We start from the raw sequence: 13,094 nt of genomic DNA on the forward strand, positions 1-13,094 counted from the left end.
TTCATTCCGAAACCCGCTTTCCATTAGGGAATTAGACACGGACGCATATCCTACATGGGTGGTATCGGCAGGTCAGGATTTACCCTTATCTCTTCCCCCCCCCCCCCCCCCCCCCCCGGAGTAATTCTCACACCCAGTTAACACGTCTTGATCTGTGTTTAGAATACTAACACGTCTGGCCAACACGTCCTAACTGAATATAAAATGTGGACAGAGGTATGCGTGAGGATTTATCACTATGAGCTTAGATACATTCACATTATCTCGCTTTGTGTTACGTGTTACTGCATGAGTTTCTTGATGAATGGCATATAATAAACAAAAGGACAAGAAAGACGTACACCTTGTCAGATAAATGAATAAAAAGCGATGAATACATCTGTGCACTAATGAAAAAAGAGCTATGAATACATCTGTGGACAAATGGATAAATAACTATGAATACATCTGTGGACAAATGGATGAAAAGCTATGAATATATCTGTGCACAAATGGATAAACAGTTTTGAATACATCTGTGGACAAATGGATGAAAAGCTATGAATATATCTGTGCACAAATGGATAAACAGTTTTGAATACATCTGTGGACAAATTGATGAAAAGCTATGAATATATCTGTGCACAAATGGATAAACAGTTTTGAATACATCTGTGGACAAATGGATAAAAAGCTATGAATATATACATGCACAAATGGATAAAGAGCTTTGAATACATCTGTGCACAAATGGATTAAAAGGATGAAACATCCATGTATGCGGTCAATAATACGTAACAGCACGAACTTATGTATTTACATCTTCCAATGTTGCAAAAAATCTTCCTCTGTGGCAGTGTAAGCCTTGCCTCAAAGGTGCATATCTGTACTGATCATTCTTTACAGCGATGGGACGATCAAGGTGGTTGTCTTGTTTACAGAATCTCTAACAAGGTTAAGTAAAGTTTATTTGAAAAATCAGCTCTGACAGAAGATAAATCGATAGACATCGATCGTCTCCAGAGAAATATTAAAACATTAATAATTATAAAATAACACCAGAATGTTCCCGAGAGAAATAACCGATGATATACTTAAGCAGTACACTAGACAACCGGTGCCATCTAAATCAAGACCTAACCTAAGCAACCAATCTCTAAATGCTACAAATCAACCAGAAAAAAGGAGTATTATAAAGCAAGATAATGGAAACCAAAAATGAATTTCCAACGCTGCTTAACAGCTCTTAAAGCATAATTTTTCTTGTCTTTGTTAATCCTTTTGAGATCGGCCAAAAGCAAAAAGTGACCTACTTTATATATGTCAATAGTTATTTCAGCTTTTTACGCCAAAGTAAGTGGAAATACGTCGTGATTTATACTCGGATGTTGTCGTCCCAGAAGGAAATCATAAAAGAGGTTCATTGTTAGATTAATGTTATGGACATAACCATAAAGTGAGAGATCATCTAGCAATGACAGAAGACATGAATGCAGGGAACTAAGAAATTGTTCTTTCAGCCTTTGATCAAATTCCGCGCTATGTTTACGTTTCACTTTTCGCCCTTCATGATCAGCAGAGGATCGGCAAGTCCTGCACATGAAATCAATATATAATACGGTCTTACTGCCCACGGCAGCCCCTGATGTTACCGTATATCGATTTGCGATGGCGAAAAGTTGGCGTTGTACGGCTTCCATATAGATGCCATATAGATGAAACACTTTGTCACAAGTGAATATTGTTGTTACAGCTTGATTCACAGTGTGTTTATAAATAAAGATTTACATCATTTAGTGATGGTTTGTGTCACGTGCACAGACAAACAACGTATATGACACTATCTAGACGTTCTCGACAAGGTGTGATGCATAAATACTCTAGTATATCGGGTGGGCATAAAAAATGGGCCTTACTTTCATGCTGCATTGCTCCATTATTCTTTGTTCAAATCTTTCAAACTTTACACATTCAAATAGCATGATTTTGTTAATATACTGAGGTCATAGCTTGAGTAGTCTGTACACAGGGTTAAAATGAAAACATAGCCTCAAAAACGCACGTTCCGGTGACCCACATTGCATTACCTGTCGGGTGTCATGAGTAGAGCGCGCGCTGCTCATGTGTGACACGCATCAAATACTGCTACTCTTAAGGAGATTCAGGACTCAGTAAGTTCATGGAAGAAACGCTTCCGCGGCGTCTCCAATATGGAGGACTAATTGATCACCTTTTCAAGTAAAACAAGGTAGAACATCATTTTGAATTGTCCGAAACATGCGTTTTTGACTCGCATTTTGATTTTTGTCCCGTAAACAGAAATTTTAAAGGATGAAATTGAAGTTTGGTCTGTATACTTAGGACATAATGGCTTTTGAGTGTGTAAATTTTTAGAAGCTAACGTAAGAGGGTTTCGGAGATATTGAGTGCCAAAGTACGGCCCATTTTTTTATGCCCACTCGATATATCTCTATGGACGGACGATACAGCTTAAAGGCCATGCGGTAAACCGCGTTTCTAGGCCTATTGGCCTACATCATACGTTCTACATAGAACCCAGTATAAATAGCTGTATACAAAGTATCCTGAAACCACAGCAAAGAACCCCAATGGAGCATTACACTTTTAAACTATAGAGTAAAATGGGCCTACTATGAGGATGGATTTACGCCCAAAAGAGTAGTATACTTTCACGTATACCATTGTAAATAATCAGTTAACTCCATTGTAAATTAACAAAATCTACATACCTACCAAGAAAGATTGCTGTACATTTACAGCAAAGTGCACTGTAAATGGTCAAACCGCTACAGTTTTACAGATAATGCTGTAAATATACATCGACTAGAGTAAAATTACACCACATAGGTGCAGACCTGCGCTGGAAATGGTTTGTAAAATATTTACAACATGGTTTACTGTAACAATATACAATGCTTCAGGCTGTAAATTTGGATTCAATTCTTACAGTGTAGTTTACACTGTTAAACACCTACACAATCATTCCTTTCCGATAAGATTCGTTGGTATTTGATGTCTTCTTAAGTGTTAAAACTCAACCAATGTTTAATTGTTATGTCTTTAATATTGAATTAACAAATGGGATTGTTTTAATACGTTTAATAAACAAATAAGATTAAATGTGACGACATTACAGCACTCTCAATATTTCAAGACAAGCGAAGACTAATCAATTAGGTGGGACAGCTGGGACACCTATTGAAATCGTTCGTCTTTTTATTATTTTTTCCGTTGTTTTGAAAGCTTTTTGCAAGCTTTAAAAGAAAAAGTTTTGCTTGGATGATGTTGAAATTTGTTGGTTTCAGGAACAAGGTTACGAGGCAAATTTTGGGTAACTTTGGTCACATGACATGGCATCCATCTCGGTTTTTTTTATCAAAACCTTTAAAAATCTTTATCTCTAGAACCAAGTAGCGGATTCTTCTGAAATTTGATATATTTGTTGAGTGATCCCAGTTAGAACAAGATTGAAAAAATCTTGGACATGCATTGATAAAATGGAAGCTCGTCAATGGTGGAACTGTGACGTCATAAAAAGTGTCTAAGTTTGATAATGTGTTCATGTTTTCTGGTGTATTTGTATTTTATTCCGAATGTGCTTTCGGATTTTGCCTATCTTTGAGATATGATCCAAAACATTCAGTTAGGTAATTTCAATGGCCTGTAACTGAAAACTACGACAGCTAAAAATCTGAGGCTTGCATCAGATGGTAGCCCAAGACGTGTAGTTTCTACTACGTGTCAACGGATATGAGCTACGATAAATAGCTTTCTCCCGAGAAATGTTTAACTGACGCCACCCTACTTCAGAAATAGAAATGTAAGCCTGTGCATTTAACATAGATTTCGGAGGTAACTGTGTATTACTATACATATGCTGCAGGTAACTTGCCACATAGGTCGGCCGCCAAGGTCGACATAGGTCGAACCGAGAAATGATCAACTTTCCCTCCTCTCCAAAGCTATCAACGGAAAATTTTGAATGTTCACAGGTAAGCCAGCCATGTTCGCAATGTACCATGGGTAATTCTCGTTTTTTGCTCTTTTATATATATTTTTATATATGTTTTATACTGGATTTTGTACTGGATAGATCTTGGATGACCACTGCAGGATGAATCCGAATTCATGAACCTATTTTAACGTGTACGTACAAAACACATGTTTGTACATCATGTAAATATCTTCCGACATAAACTGAGATGTTTCCACAATGGACATCACTATATATGATGTCCTTACACAAAAAATCTTAACGATTGCATTAAAGTCAATGAGACATTTAGCAGGCCTATTAATGGGCAAAGCACATTAAACGTGTATACGGGTGGTGGGTTAAGATGCCAACGATGTGCCTTGTATTGGCTACAGTAACTGTAATCCCTCAATTGGCCACACAAGCCACGAAGCATTAGTGATGAGTTTGGAAGCCAGTGCTCCTTGGAGAATAATGTCTTCTTTTGAATGTCAGTTTTGCAATAACAGACCAACAACATATGAAAGGCTCCGGCTTGATATATAGATTAGAGCGCGATAAAAGCATAGCGACCACTTGCCGATTGTGTCATCTAAATTATTCAGCAATTCTTGTGACCATCTTTATGGCGTGATGTATGAGTTTAAACGGACTAGGACGTTCTACTAAAGAACGCTAAGCGCTGGTGTAGGGAGCTATTCAATTCTCTAGGGGAAGAACCTGCTAATAAACCTTAAGATTCGCTGACAGATTTAGAATCGCCATTCTCCCTCACAACACACGAGAAGAAGTTCCTCTCAGATTTTCAATTTGGGTTTTACTTTCTTTCAGTGATACAATGTCCCATTCTTGTAGACCCCTTAAAGGGGTGGTCAGACTGACAGATTGGTTAGTTCGCAGACGACAGGCCACAAACTAAAGCAACGTTTGAATAGCGTTTTGGACCAATCATGTTGGACTGCACTTTGTTTGGGCGAGCTTATGGCTCATGTAAATTCTTATATAGGATGATCCTACATTGACTTCATGGAAAACAGCAGACACGACAGATAAACGAAAAGAAAAAAAGACTAGCAACTTGTCAGCCAGCCACAAAAGTATTATTCGATTACATTATCGACGTGTGGCCTAGAATAATATTCAGTGAATATAGTTAAGTGATGGATGTATCATACGGATGAAATGCTACATTCAGAGGGTGACCTTCCTGGTACTAAGCAAGTGTGAAACGAGGAGATGTTCGACAGTGTTGCAAAAATCATTTTCCTCCTAGTCAGTATAAGCCTTGCCCAAAAGGTGCATGCCTGTATCGATCACTCTTTACAGCGATGACATGATCAAGGTGGTTGTCTTGTTTACAGTAGGGTCTGTAACATGGTTAAGTAGCTTATTTGAAAGATCGTAACGATCGTATCAAGAGAAACATTGAGCATTTGAAAGAAACGACGCGTGTAAGATAACACCATTGTGTCCCCCGAAGGCTTAACTGATGATAGCTGTACACTGGACAAACGGTGTCATCTAAATAAAGACATAACATAAGCAATTAATCTCTAAATACTATAAATCAAACAGAAAAAAACGGATTATTACAAACCACGATTTTGGAAACCAAAGATGAATTTTACAGTGATGATTAACAGCTCTTAAAGCATCGTTCTTCTTGTCCGTGTAAAAAATTTCTTTTGGGCCAAAAATGAAAGATGGCACACTTTACTTCCGTCAATAGTTATTTGAGGTTTTTACGCAAAGTAAGTCAAATTAACTAGTGATTTATACTGGGATCTTGTTTTTTTGGACAAAACTATGAAATGCAAGGTCATCTGGCAATGACAGAAGACATGTTGGTGGCTAAGAATGTTGAAAGAACAGTTATTCTTTCACCCTTACCGGCCCCGATAACACAGTTGGTAGGGCGTCCGCTTCGGGAGCGGTATATCCAGGATTAATCCTGGATGGAGTCACACCTCATACCTCAAAAGAGGAAGTTGTAACTTCCTCGCTTGGCGTTTGGCCTCTGGTAAGCCGTCTCAGTGAAGGAGCACTAGATAAAAGAGCGGTGGAAATCCGTCCTGAAACAAGGAGGCTAAAGTATATTTTACGTTTCGAGTTTTCCCTTCATCGGCAAACCCGGCGCTCAGATTCTACAGGATAAACTAAAATATCATATTTAATGCGAAAGTCATTAACAGGTCCCGACAGTGCAAGTTACTGGCTGTTATTTGATCTTTCGGATCTGGTATCGGCAGGTCAATACTTTACCGTTATCTTCCTCCTCGTTGAGTAACACCTAATTAACACCTCGTAATCTTTGTTTAGAATACTAAAACGTCTGGCCGACACGTTCTGACCGAATACGAAATGTGGACACAGGAACGCATTTGGATTCATCACTATAGAGGTATTCAGACGACCTCAAATAGTGTTGCAATAAATTTTACACGTAAAATGTGGTAACGTGGGTAAACAATCAGAACAAAAGCCGGATATGGCAATGCACGCAAGCGAGATGCATTATGGTCATTTTGCCTACGATGTCACTGATGAATCTTCTGCTTCAGTGCAGTAAAAGTATTTTCATTCTTACAATGTCTGTGTATTAGAATTCAGATCGTCAGAAAGATGTAGATGTATAGGAACATCACAGGGCGATTGCATAGGAGGATGGAGGAAGAGTTGGGTGAGGGGGGGGGGGGGGCGATGTCTGCATTGGTTGGGAGTCGGGTGGGGGACAATGGGCACAATAGCGGGTCTGCATTTCAATGACGTCAGATGAGACTACCGGACTATGTGGGCATAATCTTACAGTCACACCGGATGACAATAAACGACTATCTGGGGGCAATGATACGAAGCTATGTTTCGAAGCATCCTCCTCAGGGTGAATCAGTCATCGTTCCCCGATGTTAGCGCTATGTCGGGTTGCGAGGTTGCGACAATCATCGAGGGACCATGATTGAGGTATAAAAACGGGAGCGATGCTTAGAAACATCTCCTCGTCACACTGCCTCAAATAATCTCATATTCTCATCCGATGTATATAATTAAGACATACAGCATGAAGAAAAAACCCAGAGCGGCGACGACAGAGTTATAGCTGCCAAATGGTCACACGTAACTGGTGAAATACGGCTTCTTGTCAAGATACCTCAGTTAGGGTTTCATTCTAAGTGTTCATGTAAATGCATAAATTGTAGCGAAATACACGCCCCATATCGCAGTGGCTTAAGCAGAATTATGTAAAAAAATGCAGTGATGTTAATTGCAATTCAATGGTCAAGAATGAATCAAAAACACTGTGTTGTTATCACATTTAACATCCAATCACATTAAAACAATGCAAAGCCTTTAACATCGCCCCCCCCCCTCCCCCCTTCCGCGCAGTCGCACTCATAACCACTGCCCAACCCGCGTGCCCACACTCCCGGGTTTCTCTCCCCACCAATGTCAACAACCGTCCTCACTCAGCCATGCTAACATCAACCATGCCAACATCGCAAAATTCGCATTCAGTTAGGTGTGACGGTCAGACGTTTTACAATTCTAGCCAAAGATCTAGGCGTGTTAAATGGATGTTAGAATTACTCCAGGTGGAAGAAGATAACACTAAAGCTTGACCTGCAGATACCAGAAAAAATAACTTGAACTGACGAATTATTTTAATGACTTTCGCATTAAATACGGCGTGTTACATGTTCCTTCTGTGTTGCCATGAAGGTAGAATAACGGAAACGAAACATTAGCATATTTTAGAAAGGAATTTGATCAAATGGTGAAACAATAACTACTTAGTTCCCAACATTCATGTTTTCTGTCATCACCAGATGATCTCGCACTTCATGATTATGTCCATTACCATTAATTGAACAATAACCTTCTTTCATTATTTCCTTCTGGGAATTCAACATCCGAGTATAAATCACGACTTAATTTATCGTATAAAGCTCAAATAACTAATGACGGAAGTAAAGTGAGCTTGTTTGTTTTGTTTTTGGGCGATCCTAAAAGTAGGCCTAAATTTTTAGAGCGACAAGAACGATGCTTTGAGACCTGGTAAGCAGCGCTGGAAATTCATCTTTCGTTTCCAGTGTCATGTTTTCGATTTTTCACACAAGGGCTTTTTTATGGTTGATTTATAGCATTTAGAGATTGATTGCTCAGGTTATATTTGTATTTAGATAACACCAGTTGTTCAGTGTACAGCTTAAGTATATCGTCAGTTAATGCCCTCGAGGGCACACGGGTGTTACCTTATACGCCTGGTTTCTTACAAATGCTCAGTGTTTACATTGATGCCATCGATGTGTATCGGTTTATTTTCTATCAGAACTGATCTTTTAAATAAACTTTACTTAACCATGTTACAGACGCTATTGTAAACAAGACAACCACCTTGATCGTGTCATCGCTGTAAGGAACGATCGATACGGACATGCACCTTTCCAGCAGAGGTTTACATTGGTGCTGTTTGGTTTTATTGAGGAATTCACCCTTATTTTCCATTTGTGCACAGTTGTGTTACTCCCTTCCCTTTGTCATATTTTGACTGTGATTTCGTTATATATAGGGAACAACCGCGCCTCCCGTTGTCACACCTTTGGTACCTGGACGGTCACCGGCTTCATGTCATAGTCCATTATAATACATCATATGACCGCATTCCTTGAAAATAACCCATTTCAATACTCTAGTCGAAAAGTAATTTTGTAGATAGCTGACAAGGTGTGAGTCTTTTTTTTCTATTCGTTTATCAGTCATTCATCAAGGCGTCCCAGTGACAGATTGATCACGGTTCTTTCCTGGAAAGAAGACAATATAAATTCTATACTTTGGTAGTAAATATGTCGGTATTTGGATAGCTCAATAACTTGCTGATATCTTCTTTCAAGGAAATTATTATAACCATGTAAAGAACATAATGACCACGATCTCCTTGACCTGAGCCGTAAAGGCACGTGGGTGTTGGAGATCGCTAATGAAACGTTCTTTGGGTTTGTGGCCTAGATTAGAGCTTTCAACGTATAGACATTCCAACGCCCTCTTCTATACTGTCTAAAGGGTATAAAGTTCACCACCTCCTGTAAGGTAGTATAGGAACCATTCTATTTTAGGATTTACCTGAGCCATAAGCTTATGCAATCCAGGCACGTGACGGGTCGAGATAGCCGATGAAACGTTTCTTGGTTTTGTGGCCTGTCGTCTTCCACGCAAGCAGTCTGTCTGTCTGATCACCACTTTGACGGGTCCGAGAGAAAACGGCATTATATCACTGAAATAGGGTAAAACCCAAATTGAAAATCAAAGAGGAATTCCGTCTCGAGTTTTGTGAGGGAGAATGGCGATTCTAAATCTGTCAGCGATCTTAAGGTTTATTAGGAAGATCGTCCCCGGGGGGATTGGATAGCTCCCTACCCCAGCGCTTAGTGTTCTTTAGGAGAACATCTTACTCCGCTTAAACACATACATCACGCCATAAAGATGGTTACAAGAATTGCTGAATAGTCCAGATGACACAATGAGCGAGTGGTCGCTATGCCTTTATCGCGCTCTAATCTGTAAATCAAGTGAGAGGTTCTATGATGTTGTTGGTCTTTTATTGCCAAACTGCATGACAATGAGAAAAAGACATTATTTCACGGAGCACTGGCCTACGAAGTCATCACTAACGCTCCGTGGCTTGTGTGGCCAAACAGGGGATTACAGTTACTGCAGCCAATACTGGCATCTTAACACTGGCATCTTAACACTGGCATCTTTATGCGTACACGTTTAATGCAGTTTGCCGATCATATGCGCAGTGAAATGTCCCATTGACTTATAGCCACTAGTTCTTAATCGTTCACATCTTTGTAAGGGCTTCTATGTGGTAAAGAGCATTGTGGAAACTCTCCGTCTCTGTAGAAAGATTTATGATGTACAAAGATGTCTATATGCATACACGCTAAAAAGTAGGTTTATGAACGGTTCTACCGGCAGTACTCATTCAAGCTATCCAATACGCAGAGCACTCGATACACACTCTTAAATATAGAAGACAACACCACGGTGAGAAAAACCAGAGCAGCGACGACAGCGAGATAAATTTACACGTCACCCAACACCGTGGCTGAAGCAGAATGAAGTAAATAAAGTAGTGATGTCAACTGAAATGCTCAAAATGCTATGTTTTCATCACATTTAATAAACAGTCACATTTGTTTAACTAACTGCATTAAAACTGTTCGTTTTGTTTATTCAATACAGTGAGAACATAAAAGGTGGAAAGCTGGTTGAGTTTAAACACTTACAAAGTCCTAGACATACATCTAATATAAAACAACGTTAAATACAACCTATGAGTACATGTTTGGTAGTGTGAAGTACACCATCCTTAGAGAATCGAACTGTTCTTACAAGTTCTTCGTCTCGCTTTGAGGGTAGTTTGTTACAAGGCTTTCGGTTTTTATAGCTGCTATAAACAGGTCACAACGCACAAAGTATGATGTATGATATAGTTAAAGACGTACGGCATAGAGAGTAAAACCTCAGCAGAGACCACAGTATGATAGCTGACAGATGGTGAAATGCGACCTCGTGTCAGTTTACCTCAATTAGGGCTTTATTCTGAGGTAAAGTCTGGAAACGCAGTTTGCTGCAAGCCCTCTAAATTCATTCGTCCGTCCATTGGGATATACCGGTATATTTAAACATGATACCGTGTCAAGATTCAGTCGTATATATATCAGTTGTCGTCTGGCTAGGGTCATATACGTTACATATCTGTACGGATGATGATGCCATGTAATTGCTCAGAAGCCATCCTTAATCAATGTAAATCCCTTGATGGTAAAACAGGCGGATTAGTTCCGTGGCTGACGATAGGCCACAAAACCAAGAAACGTGTCATCGCTCATTCTTGACCAGTTTTTGATTGAAACAACTTTTGACTTGAATATATTCCAAAATATGGATTATATTATTGGTTTAAATACTTTCCTTGAAAGAAGACAATATAAATTCTATACTTTGGTAGTCTCTCTAAACCAGATCGTCCTAACCTATCGGTACCCTACCAATGGACTTACGGCTACGGTCCTCTGCATAAGGAGAGTAATACCTTTGATGCTCTACTCGCACTATTCTCCAACTGTGCCTTCCACTAAAACATTTTTTTTTTACAACAAATGTGACAAATTCTTTGGAAAATGCTTGCCCTTGTATGGAATGACTAACCTTCGGAGACTTTTCAAAGCATATGCGGCAGGACATCGTATATACCTGTCTTTACATATACACAGTAGAACAAGGTGTTAAACCAGAATGCCCGGAAACACTCAGTGTGAGTTCAAATCCGGTCTTTTGCACGGGATTCCCCTGCTCTCAATCCTTGGTGACAATGCCTCAACGCTCCTGTAGTCTTCATTTCGTTGAAGACCACTAGCGGCTTCCATCAATATGTCCAATATGTACACCACATGTGGGAAAGTTCATCAGCAAGCAGTTTACGCCAAACACTCCCCTTTTATCCTCTCATAAAACTGACCGCCATCGTATAACTTCTCAGGTAGGACGTTAACGAAAAATTGAATGAAAATACAAACAAATAAACCAGAAGACACGGACGATAGCTATACAGACAAGACTTGCCAACTATACAATAACTGAAAAAGTATGAACACAATTCTACACAAAAGGAAAAGTATGATACAGTATGACACTGATACGTCGATGACAAACAGGATGACCTCATACATCTACACCTCTCGATGTTGCAAAAAGCATCTTCCTCCTCGCTTAGCCATATGTAAACCTTGCCTAAGAGGTGCATCTCTGTATCGACCTTCCCTTACAGCTAAAACCATATCAAAGTGGTCGGCTTGTAATGTTTAGAGCAGCGTTGGTAACAACTAAGATGTATTTGAAAGATCAGTTCCGATGGCAACGATCGGTTCAAAATAAATTTTAATCTTCGTAAACAGAAACTATGCGAATAAGGTAACACCAGTGTGTCCACGAGGGATTTAGCTAGTGATACTTAAGTTGTGCACTGGACAACGTGTGCCTTTTAAATCAAAACATAACCCAAGCAATCAATCTCTAAATGTTACACATCGACCGGAATTTAAAAAAGCCCCTGGTAGTCGAGTATTATAAAGAGGGAGGCTGGAAACCAAACTTGAATCCTATAGCTGTTTAAGAGCTCTTTAAGCATCGTTCTCTTCCAGGACTGGGAAAAAACACACAGATTGTTAGTTTACTTGCTTGAATAGTTATTTTTTGTTTTTGTGATTTATACTTGGATCTTGTCTTTCCAGAAAAAAAAAACACATGAAAGAGGTTTATTGTTTGGTTAATGCTTATGGACATGAATGTTGCCATTGGCGGTGAAAGAACAACACACGAATGCTGTGAACTGTATATGGAGTTTTTCTGTCCGCCTTTGATAATATTCTGTGCTATAATATACTTTACAATCCAATTTTGTTCTCTTCGTGACAAGTGAATGTAGGATCAGCAAAAACATGAACGTCAACTTTACAGGAATAACATGTCAATCGTATTTATCACCACAGTCATTAATATAATCCTTCGGTACAAGTTATAGACTGTAAGCGACTTACATATTCGGCTTACAATGACCAAAATAGAAGTGCAAAATTAGAACCGGGGGAAATAGTTCAAATGTTTCATTTTCCTTTCCGGGAATTTACCACAGGCTTTACCTGCGAATGTGCGGTGCTTTTTTAAGTTTCTTCTGACATTAGGCACCCTTTGTCACGAGTAAAATTTACTGGCAAAAAGGGCCTTAACCACAATAATAAACAGAGCAAATATTGAAGACAAATTCAAGCAAATAAGAGGATGTTCAGTGTAGACGTTTGGGCGTTTGTATTAGTGGCATGTTTGCCGTTTTCTTTTCCGTCATATCACAAGGGTGTCTCTTTACAGGCAGCCTCTCCCAATGCTGATACATAGACTGCAACGCCGTATTGCAGACAACAGACGTGTGGCCCAAACTCCATCCTATCAAAGTAGGTCTATGCTGACCTTAGACTCACCACTATAATACTTGACGTGTCTACCAAGATTGTCAGTTTTAGTGATAGTATTGTATTGCAGTCCACTTTGTATCCGTCTT

This window comes from Liolophura sinensis, chromosome 7 (genome assembly GCF_032854445.1).
Source record: "Liolophura sinensis isolate JHLJ2023 chromosome 7, CUHK_Ljap_v2, whole genome shotgun sequence".
Classification (NCBI taxonomy): Eukaryota; Metazoa; Mollusca; class Polyplacophora; order Chitonida; family Chitonidae; genus Liolophura; species Liolophura sinensis.